The 13,444-nt window shown below is 45.6% G+C and overlaps 1 protein-coding gene across 3 annotated transcripts in view; it reads left to right on the top strand.

The window, feature by feature from the left end:
• ST14 (ST14 transmembrane serine protease matriptase) overlaps positions 1–13,444 on the top strand; it is a 327,081-nt gene that overhangs the window by 79,023 nt on the left and 234,614 nt on the right. Inside the window, exon 1 of one of the 3 annotated variants that reach the window (XM_078681949.1) lies at positions 9,004–9,103. The exons of the other annotated variants lie outside the window; for them this stretch is intronic. The gene's annotated coding sequence lies outside the window, so the exon portion shown is untranslated. Of the gene's footprint in view, positions 1–9,003; positions 9,104–13,444 lie in introns of those variants that run through there. 3 annotated transcript variants of the gene reach the window in all.

The following is a 13,444-nucleotide window of genomic DNA, read 5'->3' as shown; positions in this document are numbered from 1 at the left end:
GCAGCTGAGGCTGTATCGCATTGGGCGTGACAACCGTCATCCCTCAAGCCACACATTAACATGTGACCTCGGACAGGGATGTACTCTGCCACCACTGGAAAAGAATATTGACTGTGTACTCTCAAGGCAGGAAGAAGAGTGGTAGACAATGTCTAGTGGCTATCTATACTTACCAGACTGTTGCTTCCGTAAGCCACTGCGCACCACCTTGCATTCCCAGTTTGCTGCCACTTCACCCATCCAGGCCACTGCACACCCTCCCCTCTGGCCCAAGCAGTGTCTCCGTTTCAATGCTATGTACCTGGGGTTTCAGCAGCATGAGTGAGCAACCGCAGCATGAGTGAGCAACCGCAGAATCGGAACCCTCCGAATCAAGCACGTATGGAGCCAGCTGTCTATGCCCATGCTTCTGTGAAGCTGCTGCTGCCTTTCAGTGAACTGTCAGGTCCCGCCACAGTGGCCCCAAGATGGTGTTCATGGATTGGGTGCCTTCAGAACTTTTTCAGCGCGACGCGGGAAATGGATGGGGTCGTGAAACGATCACTACTCCTGCACTTCGGGAGTGCGGAGTTGTATGAACTTTTTGAGACACTACCAAATACCCGGGCTGACACTGATTTCTACGTGGCTGTGAGGGCCCTCAACCAACACTTTACCGTTGGCTCAACCCCAACTACAAGCGCTTTAAATTTCACCAACTGAGCACTGAGTCAGTGGATGTGTTTTACATCCGATTGAGGAAGTCAGCAAGTACCTGCGCCAACATAAACCAACAGATCCGGTTGCGAATCATACAGGGGTGTCTGTCATCTGTTCTTCTGTGCCTGATCCTCTGCCAACCAGGGATCAAACTAGATGATATCCTCCTATTAGCCCGCTCACACGAACTGCCAAATACCTGGGTTGTCTAGATAGATGCGGCCCTGGGGAAGGCGATGCCCGCTTCTGTCCCCCAGAAGGTACCAAACGTCAAGGTAGAACAGGCTGGCACTATTCAATGGCATCTGGGCCCATGCACTAAGTGCCAACCCCGAAATCTTGGGGTTGGAATCGTGGCCTTGAAGACCATGGGGATGGTGAATGCCTCGCCAAGGTGGTGACGTGCTCGAAATGTGGAAAAGTCCACCATTTTGCAAAGGTGTGTTGCAGTGGGAGAACCCGAATGGCGCCCGAGATGCACCGACGAATGTCTGCAGCCATGCGACAGCTGTCGCTCGAAGACCCCAGGGAGGCGGTAGAGCTTGGTGGTCACAGGCTGAACACTCACCAGGGCGAGGTCAAAGACCAAATCTTTGTGGTGCCCTTCTCATGGAGGACCAGGAGTAAAAAACTGCTGCCTCCCGTTTGTGTGGTCCACATTGGTGGCACTCTGGTGAGCGCTCTCATTGACACCGGAGCATTATTGGATGTAATGAATTCCGGACAATATGAACACCACGCCCACCACTTGCCCCCAGGCGGGCAAAGATATACACATATGCTGCTCTGAGGAACGATCAAACTGCACATTACAGGCAATGGGCACATCACAAAGGCAAAATTCCATTTCAATGATGGCGAAAAGGGAACGCTTCTCAGATACGATACAGCAGAAGATTTTGAGCTGCTATTCTTTGTGAAGCAGGTGCATGAGTTGCACACCAATGTCCTCCTAGCCTAGCTCCTGCAGCTCTTCCATGGTCTGGGGAAGTTAAAAGGTAGAAAGTCAAATTGTATATCAATGAGTCTCTCAGCGCTACGGCTTTAAGACACTGCCCTAGGAGTTTCCTTCCATTTGCGGCTGCAGGTTGAAAGTGAGTTGAAGGCGTTGAAGGAACATGGGCTTATAGAGAAGGTGTCTACACTTGTCGTGCCAAAAGCAAAGCAGCCACCAAGTGCTAGATGCCTATTTGTGGACATGAGGCTCCTGAATCAAGCAAGAGCACCATATAATGCCACAATGGATGATATTATAGCTGACCTCAATGGGGCAAATAGTTTTCTGAGCTGGACCTGAACTGTGGTTACCACCAACTGGAAGTTGCCCTTGAGAGTTGCTACATTACAACGTTTTCCATGGCTGGTGGCCGCCGGCGTTACAAGCGACTGAGCTTTGGCGTTGCGTCCGTGACAGAGGTTTTTCAGAAGGCCATCAAAGAAACACTCTGTGGACTGCTAGGATTTATTAACCTGAGTGCCAATATCCTTGTATACTCAGAAAGCTGGAAGGAGCACTATGTCCGCCTTAGTGCTACCCTTCAACATTTAGCAGACAATGGCCTGACCTTGAACTAAACTAATGTTCATTTAATCAAAACTCCCTAGACTTTTTGGATTCATCTTTTTCTGAGAAGAGCTCAAAGTGGATCCCAGGAAAGTGGCTGCAATCCATGAAGCACCATTACTTCAGAACCCCACGGAAGTTCGCAGTTTCCTGGGGATGGCAACATATTGTGGGAGATTACTCACAATTCTTGTGACAATGTCCGAACTGCTCGGGACCCTTACTCATGTCTCTGTTCCATGGGACTGGAGCTCCGCAGCTGATGAAGATTTCCAGGACATCAGAGACCCTGCTTTACAAGGTCACCATGGCCTTCTTTCTTTCATCCTCCGAGGAAGACCAAGCTGATTGTGGACACCAGTCCTGTGGGCTTAGGCACCCTCCTCATGCAGGAAGGAATGGACTGTGGTGTATGCCAGTCGGGCACTGTCGGAGACAAAAATCCTTACGCTCAGGTTGAGCATGAGGCCCAAGCCACTAAATGAGCCTGTCCACGCTTTCATTTATACCTCTGAGGACAGGAGTTCAAGGATGTCACCGACCACAAATGCCTTCTTCCTCTGTTTGCCGACACCACTCAACTAGACCCTCCGCGGATTGAGAGGTGGGCCGGGCCACACAATTATAGCTCAATGCCTTTGAGGTGGTATACCGTCCCGGGGCTAACAACCCTGGGAATAACCTATCATGGTATCTGTCGCCTCGAGAAGTGAGGAACCCGATGACTGAGGAGGAAGAGACCAAAGAGTTCGAGATGATAGTGAACGATGAATGCACTAAGGCCCAGAGACTCCAGGAGATGTGTGAAGCCACCAGGATTGACAGAAGCCTGACACTGGTGAAAGATCCGCTAGCCATCGGGCAATAGCAACGTTTCCTGGCTGGGTTACAGACCCTGACACAGGATGAGTGTGTCCCGGAAACAGCTGTGGAGAGTGAGGAATGAACTCTGCGAAAGCTAAGACTGTCTTCTGCCGCTGCGTGGGCAGCTGATTGTGATGCCAAAGAGCCTGTGGGCCCATGCGGTTGACCTGACGCACCAGGGATACCAAGGAGCTGTGAAAAAAAGGCTCACTTACGCAGTAAGACATGTTTCCCAGGCATGTATGCGATGGTCCATGACAGGGTAAGCAACTGCCACTCAAGTGCAATCATGAGTGGAGATCCTTCACCTGCTCTGGTTCTGATGGAAAAACCATGCCTCCAAACCTGGTCAAAAATCAGTGTTAACTTTTCAAGATTTCCGGACGGACAGATCACTGTAGTGATAGTGGACTCATACATGAAGTTCCCAGTGGTAGAGGTGGTACCATCCACAGCACTTTTACACGTCAAGCCAGTCCTGGAGAAAATGTTTGCGATGGGCCTAATGGAAGAAGTAAAGTCTAGCAGGTCACTCGTTCAGGGATACGACTGCCAAGAAAACTTAGAATCTCTGACTATTTGTCACCAGAAAATCAACCCGCAGTGGCCTTTGGCTTACTGGGAGTTATGAGCAATTCATAAGAACATTCAACTGGGCTCTGAGGATTGGAGTGGACCTCGGTGGGGATGCCAAATGCTGCTGGCACATGTTTCTGCAGGTGTACTGGCAAAACCCTCATAGCATGACTAACTTTGCTCCTGCAAATCTACTCTTTAGGAAGCTGACCTGGGATAGCATCTCAGCTGACAGAGTGGCGATCGGCTGACATGGATGTTGAAGCTACACAATCGTGGAAAGGAGCCACTAATGACTAAGCCAGTCAGTGTCGCCGAACAGAGGATCCCTTTCTACAAATCGGAGCATTGGTTATCATGAAGGATAGACATTCTGGGTGGAAGTTTCGGACACCATACGAGATGGAAGTGAATAAGATCAACGGAACCATGGTCACAGTGCCAAGAGATGATTGCCGGGTCACCAGAAACATCTCATAGTTCAAAGAGGTGGCGGCTTCTTTAGACTACTCGGAGAATGCTACTGAAGAGACTGCTGAAGCTGAGGAAGAATATCCTCTGACCATGGAGACATGAAACTTTTCGAGCATCTGAAAGGGCAAGCATGAGCATTACCCTCAAGCCACCCTCACGCGGACACCTGCAACTAAGATGTTTCCCAGTTGGGGAAGCAAGTGAGAGCAGGCTTGCTGGGCATAGGACTGATAACCTCTCCTTGAGCCAGACGTGTGTTCTTCGGCCAAACCTGGCCCCCAGTCAGAGACTGTAAGCTTCGTGTCCTGCTGGAGTGGCCAGAATTTTCTTTCATGCAAGAACATTTGAAAACATTGGAGAGATGTAGAGTGCCGCCTGGCCTATACACTTAAAAGTGTCCACTTCCCCACGCTGAGGGACGGGCTCAGTCAGAGGTGTTTAAAAAACACGGCAGATAGTCACTCTAGACTGTTGCCGATAATACAACCCCAGTGAGCCTGTGTATTATTTGGGGGGTAATGTGTGGTGAGGCTTAACCGCCCTGCTACAACATCCATTTCTGGCTTTTCTGACATTTAAGAATGCAAACTGTTGTTTAGTAGTTTACTATTTACCAATACATCTATGAGTTTAAAATCCCAGTATGCAAAGTGGTGGTGAATGAAGACACTGTAGTGACTGAAGTCCCTCACTAAGCCTAGGGCCACTTTACAATTGTGTGGAAGAGTGAAACGATCAAACTTGCCTTTTCAAATTTTATCGGGTAGGAGAAAATGTATTTACCACATTCTTTTGGATGCACATCTATTATTCCTTAAAATCTGGGAGTGTTAGACTTGGCATCTTTTGTCGTATTTCCCCCGAGTTTTTGCTTCCTGACCTCCTGGTTTTGAATGTTTTTGCTGGCTTAGTGTCTCTGCACACTTTTCTCACTGTTGATCAGTGGTAAAGTGCAAGTGCTCCTGTTGTAAACTGTTATGGATTGGTGTTTTCATGATTGGCATATTTGATTTACCTGTCAGTCCCTAGTAAAATGCACGGAGTGTGCCAGGGCCTGTAAATCAAATGCTGTTAGTGGCCTGCAGCACTGGATTGTGCCACCCACACAAACGGCCTGTAAATGTAACTCTGGCCTGCCATTGCAGAGCCAGTTAGTGGTCTGCGACTGCCATGTCGACTTAGCAAGTGTACCCACTTGCAAGGCCTTAAGCTTCCCTTTTTTTTACATGTCAGTCACCCCTAAGGTAGGCCCAAGATACCCCTGTGGGCAGGGTACAGTGTATGTGAAAGGTAGGATATGCCCTGGTGTGTGTGACATGGCCTGTTGGTGAATTACTGCCAATTTCGTGTTGCACTATTGCAAGGCTTCCTGTTCCCATAGGACAGAATGGAGGGTTTGTTTATAACATCTTATAAACATAACTGGCCCTGGGAACTAGGTAGGAAACTAAAGTTTAATATGTCTGAACTCAGAATCTAAAGATGCATCTTTTAGTGAAGGTGAATTTTACATTCTGTTTGAAAATACCACTTTTAGAAAGTAGGTATTTTCTTGATCAGCCATCCAGTAGGCCCCTGCTGGAGTTGTGGATTGACTGGGTTTTGGATGACAGGGGCTGGGGAGGAGCTGTGGCTCCAGATAGTCTAGGTGGGTTAGGAAAGGGCTGAATAGACCTGGGCTGCATTTAGAGTAGGGGAGGAGATTTCCTTTCACCTGAATGGGCCTGGCCTGGCTCTGACAATGTCATCTTCACCTCCTGCCAGGAAGCCACACCAGAGAGAGCAGAAATGGTTCTCGCTGGGCACAGACACACTCTGCCTGAGAGGACAGAGGACAAAGGATTTTGGGTTATAAAAAGCGGGACCCAAACCTCTGAACTTTAGAACTCTTTTGGACTAAGAAGACTGCCAAGAAGAAAAGCTGGAGAAGTTGTGAGGAGGAACTACCACTTTGCTGAGTGCTTTGCTGTGTTGGCCTGCAGTGGCTGCTTCTGTCTTGGTTAGTGTAAGAACTTGACTGGACTTTCTGCAATCTATTCTTGTGAGCTTCTCCATGGGCTTAAGGTAGAACTTGCCCCCTGTTGAAGTCTCAGGAACAGCAAAGACTACAAGTTCTTCTACCCGCAGCAGTGGGAACTGTGTGTTTTGTGCTGCACCATAAAAAAGGAATCCAATGCCACTGCTGACTCAGTGTCCTGAAGGCACCGCTGAGGGCACCGCCGCACTGCGACCCTGGTCTCACCGACGCCTGCTGACGCTGCCACCGAGCCACTGCTCTCACAGTGACCTGTGGGCACCGCACTCCACCTCGATTCACTACGCCACCTTGGTATCCCCAACGACGCCACTTCATGCCAAAATCGACGCCGCTGCTTGCACTGTGGTTCAAGGGTACGGCTCGTAAAGTTACATGATACACCCCCCTCATCCCGCACTTTAGCCTTGGCCTGCTGGCACCATCAACTGCAGTTCGTCAGCCGATGAAAGCGCTACAACAACGACTACGACACTGCTTGCACCTTGAGCTGCCAGCACTGCAATTAGCATCGCATCACTTTGCACCGCTACCCTGGTTTCACCGACTATGCCATCTGATGCTGCCACTGAGCCGCTGCTCGCACCACAGCACCCGGCGCCTACCGACACATGTGACTTCAAGGGCCCTACGACTCCTCCACCGACGCCTGCAGACACGGTGCTTTCGGAAGCGCAACGAGAGGTCGCCGACGCCCTGCATTTCTAAAGGTACTGTTTTACGGGGCTTCCCGACACCAAAGCTGGCCGCGGTCAGCCAGAACTGTTTGGATTTGTTTCTTCACAACGCCGTGATGGCCCCAGAGGGAGCTATCGACTTCAAGGAACTGTTTTTCAAGGAACTGTTTTTCAAGGATAATTTGATAACTAAAGATTTCTAAGTACTGTATTGTGGATTTTTATTGTTTTTGGTCTTGTCTTAAGTATATAAAGATATTCGGTATTTTTCTAAACTGGTGTGGTGTCCTTTTGTAGTGCTTACACTGTATTACTGTTGGTTATGTGCAAATGCTTTACACACTGCCTCTAAGATAAGCCCTGACTGCTTGTGCCAAGCTACCAAGGGGGTGAGCAAGGGTTATTTTAGGAGTGTAACTCCCTTATCCTGACTAGGAAGAAGGGCCCCTATTTGGACAAAGGTACCTACCTCTGCCAACTAGAGACCCCCATTTCTAACAGGGAGCAAATATCTTTAGAATTCTTGCGTGTCCTCAATTGCCTGAAAAAGAAAAAAAACAAATGGTGAAAAGGGAGGATTTTTTTCCGGCCCTAAACTTAGTATGTAACCTTAAATTACTTATTGGATATTTCAACTATTTCAGTTTAAACTCCCGAACACCTCTAAACCATTAGATTGTAATGGAAGCATTTTGACACTCTTCAATTATGATTTTTTTCAAAATAGGTTGCTCATTAAACCCTCCTGATTGTTTTAAGGAATTTTGAAAATACTGTGTTTGTTTGAAACAACACTGCCGGTTTTTAAATTTTATTTATTATTTTGGTAAAAATAAAATCTGATAATTGTGTTTTTCCAAACTCAAATCTTACTGTGAAATATAAAATAATTGACTTTGAGATAAGGTGCGTACGTGTTGGAAAAACATCCAGGGTCTCTATTTCCAGGTATCACTGTGCATTGGCAATCTGAGTGTGCAAAATATTAGCACGCTGGAACGAAGTAAAATTTGAGGTGATTTTGACCAAAACTACATTTTGTAAAGGTACATCTGATTCTCGGTGCGACACCCTAATAACGCCAATGAGCTAGTATCTATCAGCGCTCTGTTTACAGGTATGAGACTTGCATGTGATGAACTAGATGAGACTTTTACCAGTCACAAGCTGCATAATTTCTTCGACGTGATATTGTGATATTGACGCTCACAACTTAAACGGTTTGATTTTTAAAATCCCACCTTTTATTGCTGAGAGCATGTTGGCAATTATGTGGTGGCGCCTGCTTCCAATCCCTGAAGTAGAGTCTATGCGGTAAAGAGGAGCGTCACAAGTGCACCCAGGGTGTTGACTATGGCCGGTGACACTTCAGTTTAACTGTGTAAATTAATCCATTCGGCCCTGCAGATGCCTGCGACCAGACTGATAACGACATGCAACAACACTACAATAGCGGTCAGGTTATGTCAAGCACTGGCCCATTAGGTGTGAAACCAGCATAGCCAATCATGATGGAAGGTAGCAAAATCTGTTATCTGATATTGAATGCCACTCTCGGGGTTGCATCACCCACACATACTTTGGCACGGAGCATTAAGCAAAAATAATGTTTGTATTTTTTTCCGTTATACTTGTGATTATTACTGTTAATTAAGTTCCATTATGAACGCCGGTTAAGTGAGCCGTGCGCAGCATTGTAACGTTTTATAAATAGCTCCCCAGTTTTCTCTGGCTACTCCACTGGTCCCGCCTCCAAAAGGGCATTCGCTGAATGCAGCGAGGCCTACTTTGTTGTGTACACCTATTTCGTAGGCGAAATGTACCTCAGATGAGTGGGCGAAGGCGCACGTGTGCCTGCCTGTCTGCACGCTACCCTGCCTGTCTGCACGCTACCCTGCAACACCATGAGTTGTTTTTGCTTCAAGCAAGCAAAGGCGTCGAGATACGCGCATGCAGGTGTTGGCGTCACGCATGGGAACCCTCGGCACTCCTTTCCACAGCCACACCTTCAGCATAGTCACTTCATTAAACTTTTGGCCAGCACTGTGGAAGGGCGCGATTAATGCAGGTTTCCTGTAGAACACAAGTAGATGAGTTTATGAAAAACGAGCCTTCTGAGCTGGGCTCACTTACCAGGGTACTCCGGCTACTACCTACAAACTCGGAAAGGCGTTGATTGACGCACCCTTTGGCTTGAGAGAGGTGGACAACGAGGTAGGATAAAACATGTTTTTTCCCCCTTAGTGTGGGTGCGCTTCGATAAGATCTAAATTCTCTCAACTGTTTCCTGTGCATGCTCATGTCCGTTTGCCGACTTGGGAGTGCATGATTAGGTAGCTAGTTGAAGTTACTGAGGATCACACTGTTTGTCCGGAGCTGGATTGGTTACTTGCCGGTATTCTTTATGACTCCGAGTCCTCGTCTTCACTGACAGTCCTTACCCGTGAGATTTTATCTCTAATCTCATTTGTATCCCTGCGCTGAAAGTTCTCAGAATGCTCTTTACGAACACCTGCAGGTTAATACATATCTGAAATGCTCTATTCTCTTCAGTACAAATATTTTTGAGAGGTAGACAGACCTACAGCAGCGCCGCGTTGGCATGATCCAGGCAGCATCACTCCCTCTTCAGCAGTTCTTGGCATAAAGACTGTTATCTATGTTGGAGATTCAGATTTAATTCCATTGTACTCTTCGTTTCAAAAACAAATGATAAAGTGAACTTGTTTTGAACATTATAGGCCCATCAACCTCTCCATTTAATAAGTTATTTTGTATTGCGAATGGCTGTTTTTAACTTGACTTGAGCGTTCTCCATTGTTGTACACTAGTTGTTAAGTTGTTAATCGTTGCTACAATAATTTATTTGTATATGTGAAGGAACTACCTGAAACAATGTATGCAGAACCCCAACCTGCTTCCAATCGCCGAGTAACTTCATGCCTGGCAAACACCTGGAACCCTAGAGGACATTTTACTCCTTTCACTGCCAACATACAACTAGTGATTTCTTAAAGTTCAGCTTCAGTGGCTATCATGACTACCTTAGTTGCCAGTTTCAATACTCTCCTAGCATCCTTCAGTCCCTCTACACACAGGTGAGGGGAGGTAAAATTGCAGAACCTGCTCTATTGCTCCTCCCATCTCTCGGAATACAGTTACCTGACGGAGTATGGAATTGTGGGATAGGAGAAACCTAATCTTTCTGAAACTAGCTACCTGTCATTGTGAAGCAGTCTACAAATTGTTGCTGTAACCCAAAACCAGTTGTTTGCAATCGGGCTGGTTGAATCTCATTGAGCCCTGGATCTGAAACCTAACCACATTGAACAAGCATTGGCTCATTCAAAACAACCACTCCAAGAGGAGGTGGGGGTTAGTAAAGACTGCTGCAGATGCACTGCTATGGAATGCTTGCTACCTGTCCCTGTGTAATGTAAGTGGTGCTCATGCAAAGCACTTCAATCCCTTCCTGGCGAGTTGGCGCTACTTGATTGCGCGATGAACGGAAATAAATAAATAAAGGGCAGCGCAGTGCTGGATCCCTGTGTAATGATAAATAACAATATAAGCAACCACATATGAGAAAATCACACACCCATACATGATTATTAACCTAGAAGCAGACTTGCCAAATAAGTGCGGCCGCTAAAGTGAAAGCGGACTACACTGTAAATTATATAAATACATTACTAATAACAATATAAAAGCCAGCTGCGTTCTGCGATGTCGTGGGTGGAATGGGGGAAGGTAATTTAAAGAAAATTCCTCACCAACCACATAAAGCACACCGTGTAACAACACAATGTGATAGAGGGTCCCAAGTCTGCAGGGAGCCATGTCACTGATGAAGAAGAGGCCAAGCTGCTGGTGACAGATAATGAGGGAATGTTGATATCTCTTCGTAAGATCGCTTATCAAACGTCATTGATACAGTAAACTATAGGGGGAAATGTCCAGTGAAATTGCACTGGAAACTTTACGTTCCCCTTGGTCTTAAGATTTTCAAACCTTACATGTCTCCACACAGATGTTCAAGGAGAATGCAAGTCTTGTTTACAGAGTGCCAGTCCTGACAGTTGAGGGGGGGGGGGGTCCTAGTGCTCTGTGAAAGTTGTGCCATAAACGTTTTTGTGTTTAGGTTCTGTTTTATAGCAATTTTTATTTCCAATCAAAATACGGTCTTTGGGGAAAGGATTTCAATTAAAGCAACTGTGCAATGTACAATTTTCCAGCCTTCATATATAAAGTGTACCCAAATATTGCTCAATGTTAGCAAGTTATTTAAATATTTCCCAACCACATAATAATGTTATGTAGATACTGCTGATTTGACCTAAATAAATACATATAACATCTTCTTTTGGAGTACGTACACAACACTCAGGAGCATTGGTTTTAATATTGTTGGGAGGGAAATGTCCCCTGCATGGTTCAGTGAAGTGTGTGCTCCTGTACTATGTTCCCTATGACAAGGTTCTGAGCCTTTTTTCCCCACTATTTTCAATCCAAATAACAGACTATCATGTCCACTGCTTAAATTAATTTTATATTTCCCAAGACTAATACACCACTAATCCTTTTTTTGGTTCCGGAGAAGCATGCTACTTGCCAAAAAGTGCTTCAACACCACATCAGGGGTAGCAAGTGCTATATAAATGCAAACCGTTCCCTCTTCTATCCCTCCCCTATCCGTCTCAGTCCAAAAACATACTAACATATCCACCGTTCAAATTTCATATTTCACTATACTAATTCTCCACTAATCCTTTTGGGTTCCAAAATAGCATGCTACTCACAGAAAAAGCGCATTGACACCTGGTCAGGGGTAGTAAGCACTATATAAATACAATTACAATACATTATAAGTAAAAGGTCCAGTCCTCATAGGAGGTTGCAAATGCAGACAAGGCAGTACCAAGGAGGGATTACTAAGCCTATTCAGGAAGGAAAAGAAACGATTTTGAAAGGGCAGGAACAGGAGCCAATTGAAAGATGGGTGGGGACATGGGCGGGGCCTCTATTCCTTATCTTAATACAGCATGCCTCGCAGAGCAGCGCATGCGCTGCCCAGGCTCGACCTAAAAAACAAATTATTCAAGGGGAAGTTTCACTCATAAGCAGGACCACTGGAATGATGTGAATGTACGTCGATTTCCACATGATTATAGGTTTGCTATATTTGCTGCACAATCCATCATCTGCCGTATAATCTCCCGAATATAACAAAAAAAGAATTGTTTCTAGTTCAACAGTTACAAAAATGTGATGGTGCGTGTTTCTGCGCTTTGAAAGCCTCTTAGCAAGGCTGCACTGGTCACATTTCTGTTGCTTATTGGTATATTTGGGTGTTAAACTGGTACTAATGAGGTGCAACCAATACCCAGAGAGTGTTACCAACTTTTGAAAATGAAGAAATAATGAAGTAATACCATTAAAAAATGTGCCCTATTACGGTAGAGAATTTGCCTTTCCTTCCGCATAATTTACTCAACCCTACCGCATAATTTGGCCCTCTCCTGCTGCCTAATTCCAGTGGCCCTGCTCATAAATATCATATCTTTAATATTCCTATTGTCTTTTCGGTTTCCCGCTTTCTACATGGTATGTGGCGCAGAAGGACTACTTTTGTTATAAGGAAGTAACTGGGGTATCAGTCCTCTTTTCGATAACTTACTGTTTAATAACTTTTTAAACTGTTTTATTAATGGATTTTATCATTGTGCTTGTATGTATTTTATCTGCACTTTTATGGTCAATGACCGAAATAAAGTTATCAAAGAAAGAATATTTTTTTCCTCTAGAGAATTGAAATTATGGATGTAATTTATTTAAAAATAAAAACTTTGTTTAAAGTGTCCCCGCCACAAGTTATAGGGATTTTTCGCGTCACTCGAGTTCTTATAACAGCTCACCCGCACGGCGATTTGCAGTGCCCTTTTTTATGCTGGTGGGTCCTTTAGTCCATGTAATACATAGCTCTCCTTTAACCCCTTGAACGCGCGTGGAATTCCCCTGCGGTGCGGGCGAATTCCACATGTGCGCAATTCGGGCTACCCAGACGCATGGAAAGGGTTAATCTTCAGTACTTGGTATAATCCCCCATTTGAATAAGTGATCTTTCTTATGCCTATATGTAGAAGAGATGTGCACTCGACACAGTATAAAACAATCTGCAAGCTGCCTAGAATTTGCTATAAGGAAATATTGAAAGCAATCTGTGTAAATGGTTTACTTTAGATATGGGTGTGTGATGTTGGTCCAGGAGTGTATAATCATGCCACATTTTCAGGATAAAGATCGACAATGTAAATGGACGCCATTTTGACCCTTTGCAAATAATACCCCTGTTGACATTATGAAACTATGGCATGGATCCAGCCCGCCTGGACTCTGCCCTTGATAGATTGTGCAATATGCTGCACATTCACTGCTGCATGGGAAATGGATAGCCACAATATTCTTATAACATCTTAAATGTATATATATAAAAACCTTGAATTTGATCTATCTCGTCAATATAGGTCACTGTACAGCTTGGATGCAAGTTGCTGT

The sequence above is a fragment of the Lissotriton helveticus genome, chromosome 3_1 (genome assembly GCF_964261635.1).
Source record: "Lissotriton helveticus chromosome 3_1, aLisHel1.1, whole genome shotgun sequence".
Classification (NCBI taxonomy): Eukaryota; Metazoa; Chordata; class Amphibia; order Caudata; family Salamandridae; genus Lissotriton; species Lissotriton helveticus.
This window is presented reverse-complemented; position numbering and strand designations above follow the sequence as displayed.